Source organism: Bidens hawaiensis, unplaced genomic scaffold (assembly GCF_021521415.1).
Source record: "Bidens hawaiensis isolate Kalapana, Puna unplaced genomic scaffold, B.hawaiensis_p1.1 tig00052149_1, whole genome shotgun sequence".
Classification (NCBI taxonomy): domain Eukaryota; kingdom Viridiplantae; phylum Streptophyta; class Magnoliopsida; order Asterales; family Asteraceae; genus Bidens; species Bidens hawaiensis.
In genome coordinates, this window is record NW_027499354.1 from 68,233 (window position 1) to 73,249 (window position 5,017).

Sequence of the window (5,017 nt, forward strand, 5' to 3'; positions counted from 1 at the left end):
AAACCAACATCGTTTGTCCTTTGACCCTAACCCAGCTAGGCTTTCTCGTTAAGTCTAGTCACTGGCCTTGAAAATTAGTACTTTTATCAATTTAATTAAAAAACATTTTCATCATCATCATCATCATCATCATCATCATCGTACTCAGTATATCCCACCAATAGCAAAGCTATGGTAGGGTCTGAGGAGGGTAAGATGTAGACAGCCTTACCTCTACCATATAAGGATAGAGAGGCTGCTTTCGGTGAGACCCCCGGCTCGATAGTAGTTTTGCATCAAGCCTTGGACATAAGGCACATAGCACTCAATCATCGGGACACCGGCTGATCGGTGCATGTACCCTTGTCTTTCGGCTATCAACGCCACTACATGATAATGTGGTGCGCACATATAATGTATATATGTGTGAACCCTTGGGTGGGCAAAAGTAAAATTGCACTAATTTTGACGTTATTTTACTAATCACGTGAAAATAACGTTAAAAGTGGCGGAAGGTTAATCAGGCATCATGTGGTGGCGTTGATAGCCGAAAGACAAGGGCACATGCACCAATCAGCCGGTGTCCCGATGATTGAGTGTTATGTGTCTTATGTCCAAGGCTTGATTCAAAACTACTATCGAGCCGGGGGTCTCACCGGAAGCAGCCTCTATATCCCTATGGGATAGAGGTAAGGCTGTCTACATCTTACCCTCCTCAGACTACCATAGCATTGCTATTGGTGGGATATACTGAGTACGATGATGATGATAAAAAACATTTTAATAATCAAAATTAAAAAGAATATATTATATAACCTCCCTTCTCTTTCTTTCTTCTAGAACACATTCACCACCACCCACCACCATTTAACCTCCCGCAACCACCATTCACTCTCCGGAACCACCACCGCCTGAAACCTCCACCACACACCACCACCGGCTGAAACCTCCGCCACCCACCACCAGTCCACCATGACCACCGCTCACCACCCACCTCCTTCCCTACCAAGTCACTAGAACCATCCAACCTTTTAGATTCTGAGCTCTGGCCATCCACACCTTAATGGTAACATTCTTACTAATAGGCTATTGATTTACAAAAAAATATAAAATAAAAAAATGAAGTGGAATCGAAACCGAAGAAAAGAAATGGTGTTTGACTAATTAAAGTCAGAATTAGACTATATCTGCAACTTTGGCTGGAAAAGAGATTGTGACGGAGATTGATTCATCGGCTCTAACCAACTCGTTTCGACTCCCCAAGGTCCGACACGGGTAATGTTGGCCGGAAAACCGATTGCGACGGAAATGGTTTGATTCCAGTGAAGTAGAAGATGGTAACAAGAGTTTTCATGGTGGCAAGAGTTTGATTCCAGGAATGATTTTTATACAGGAAAAAGATATGGGACAGTGGTGATGGATGGTGGCGTGTAAGTGCGGGTGGTGGGTTGTTGGGGAGTGAAAGGGATGGGGTGTTGGTTAATTTATATATTATTATTATTATTGATTATTTCATTTTATTTGTTTATTTATTAAAATATTTTAATTTAGTAGGTGAAATGACTAATTTTCCCTTATGTGCAAGGCGCATGACTTGACTAAACAATAACAATTAACTGGGTAGGGCCAAAGGACAAATGGTTTTGGATTTGTAAAGGATAATTTCTGGGTTAGGGCCAAAGGACAATTTTGAAGATAAAGGACAACGTGTTAAATTAGGTACAATTCAAACTTATAGGTTGAAGAAGTGGAAGATCAATCTCATCTAGCCAAGATGAAAACAGATAAGAAGGAAATGTGCCGAGTAATAAAGAGGATCAAGCATACATGGCTGAAGTAAATGATCTACTTTCAGAGGTAAGTTCTGAACTGTCATACTCTAATTGTGAAAAATTAATCGAACAAAATAAATTGTTGACTAATCAGAAATGAGCTTGTTAAATGAGATTAATGAATTATAAAGAAAGTAATCACTATACAAGAGAAATGAAACTTAATTACACTAAAACTATTAAGAGCTATGAGAACGACATAAGAGGTCTTAATGCTACTTTAGGAGAAACGGTTCAAGTAATTGATCTATCTTATGAAGTAGTCGAAGTAAATACTAGACTCATTTCTGAAAAAGATAAGGAGATTGCTGACTTTCAAGTTAAGATAGAGAATTGAACGAAAAACATGAAAAATTCAAAAACTCCTCAATAATGTTAAACCATGTAATAAGCTCACAAAGAAACGTTAAAGATAAAGAAGGACTGGGATTTAGTGAGGTTCCACCTCCTTATAACAATAGTTACATAAATAAACCAAGCGAGGAGTTAACTGAAGATTAGCTTCCTTCTTATGTTAAGTCAACAGTTGAGCAGGTCAACAAAGTCAACACAGAGGAAGCAAACTTGCTTAAGTTCGTTGCTCCCGTGGAGGTAAACTTCAAAGAGACGAAGTTAAGTAACTTCGTTGAAACAAGTAAAGCGAAGTTAAGTAACTTCACCTCACCTGTTCAACCAAAATTGAATACATTCACACCCATCAAGTTTCTTAAAGGGGGAACGATGAATGATGAAGCAATTACATTAACTAAGGAAACAAACATGACGTTTATTAACAAGAAAAATGGTTTAAATCCGTTTGTACCACCTTATTCCAAGAAAATTGAACACGAAACTACTTGATCATCTTCAAGTAAATTACAAGGTGTGGACATTCAGACTCCTTCAGTGAATTTGAATACGAATAGGTCTTGTTTAAAATGTCATACTAAGGGACACGTGGCCAGAATTTGTCCCTTAAAGAAAGGAAAAGGTACAGGTAGGAAAACATTGTTTATGTGTCGGCTAGATATTAACAAACCTTTAATGAACACTAATCACTACACAAAGAATTATGTGATTCCTAAGGGTATACCTCGTTTTCAAAGGAACCAATAAAGATTTTTTCCAGAATATGCAAGATCATATATGATTAAATCTAAAAAACAAGTTGCTCAAAGAACTTAAGTGCTAAAAGGCCAATGTTGTTTTCCTCACCTAGAACTGTTCCCATTAATCTTATGAGCAAGACACATATCATGAGTAATGGAGTTAAGCGAAACATGATATTTCGGTAGAACTGGACGACCCAAGACCGCGATGGCTTGGGTCCCTTGTACTAATTAATTTCTTTTTCATGCGCAGGAGTAGTTGAAGCGAGTTGCGAACAACAAGTGGGTTTTAGATAGTGACTGTTCTAGGCATATGGCTAGGAATAAAGAACCACTACAAGATTGGAAATGGATTCAAGAGGGAAAGGTTAGTTTTGCTGGTAAAAATTGGTGACAGATTTCTAGAATTGGACAGTGAACAATGGAAAGATTAAACTTGAAAAAGTCAACTATGTGGAAGAATTGAAGCACATCTGCTGAGTGTGTCTCAAGTGTGTGATAAAGAGTATACCATGCACTTTACCAAGGAAGAGTTGTTAGTCCTATATCCAAGGTTTAAGATTCCAAAAAAGTGAAGTTTAATGAGAGCTCCTAGGGAGAGGAATACTTATATGCTTGATATGAGAGCTTCTGAGTCAGTATAAGAAGAATCTTGTTTGTTGCCCAAGGCATCTGAATCAGAGTCTGAATTGTGGCATCATAGGATGGGTCACATTCATTTAATAAAAATGAATTATATTGTCAAGAAATGAACACATGTTGGGAGTTCCAGTGAAAAGTTTCAGCTGTGAAGGGAAGTGTACTTCTTGTAAGAAAGGCGAGCAAAATAGGAAGTCCATCTCTCAAAGTTAGTCAATTTACCGTTGGATTGCTTCGCATGGATATCTTTGGACCGGGGAATGTCAAGAGTTTGGGTGGAAGATTGTATATTCTTGTCTTCTATTATGGTTTGATGGTTAAGTGTGCTCATTTTGGTAAGCAATTAACAGATAGAGCTGTTGCTATAGGATCTGGTGGTGCTAGAGGTGATGGTAGAGATGGATGAGATGCTCGGAAGTTTGTTTCAGCTCACAACATGTATGTTGTATTGGATCCTGATATGCAAGGGGTAAAGGATTACATTCAGATCATTCAGTTCTTGATGACATTGAGAATATTTTATTCTATTTCACATACTTTGCCAATCTCTCTATCGACGATACAAGAATTTTGGAATATGGTTGAGTATGAGTGTATGGAAGAACCTCCTGTTTTCAAAGCTCGGAAAGATAATCAGGATGCTGCCTTCTCTTGAATGTGTTATTCTGGTGACATTGGTGATGCACAGATGCGTAAAGGTTTTCTACTTGATCAATGGCGTTTCATTATGCATGTGCTTATTGTCTGTATTTCTGGGAGAAAGGCTAGTGCATATGGTATGGGCGCTTCAATACAATCGGCTATGGCTGCTTTAATGTATAAAAAGCCATTCAACTTTGCCCAAATGATTTTCTATGAGATTGATAGGAAGCGAAGAGCTTCGGTTTGGGAAAGATTTTTTATGTATCCATGGTTTATACAGATGATTCTTTATCATGTGATGCCTAATCTTCATTAGCGTATGCTGATTTGTTATGTTGATAGTGTTCATAAGAGAATCTTTGCACAGTGTTGCTCCTCAAGCGCAAGACAGAATGTTGATAGGAGGCCACAACACACAAACTTGTTTAGATTCTTAATCAATCCTGCCTACGTGAATTCTCCCAATGATGGTTTTCTTGAACCTGTTCTTACTGCCGTTGTTGATCCGTAGCCATCTTCTATGCTCAAGTTAATCAGCCAAAACCTTTGGTTCATAATGTTGTTCATAATGTTCCTGAAGACCATGCTATTCCTGATTTTGTTCAAGAAGCTGCTCAGGTAGCACACATTGATTTGGATTCTATTTTTGGTGATGAAGGGGATGTTCAATTGGAAGCACCTGGTCCTAATAATAATATTCCTATTTCTGAGTCAAGTAGTACATCTAATTCCGAGGAAACTATCGATGAGACTCTTTGCTATCAGCGACTATAGGAGAGGATTCGTGGGAAAGGGAGTAGGGGTACAGATGACGATTCCGATTTTGAGAGGGAACTG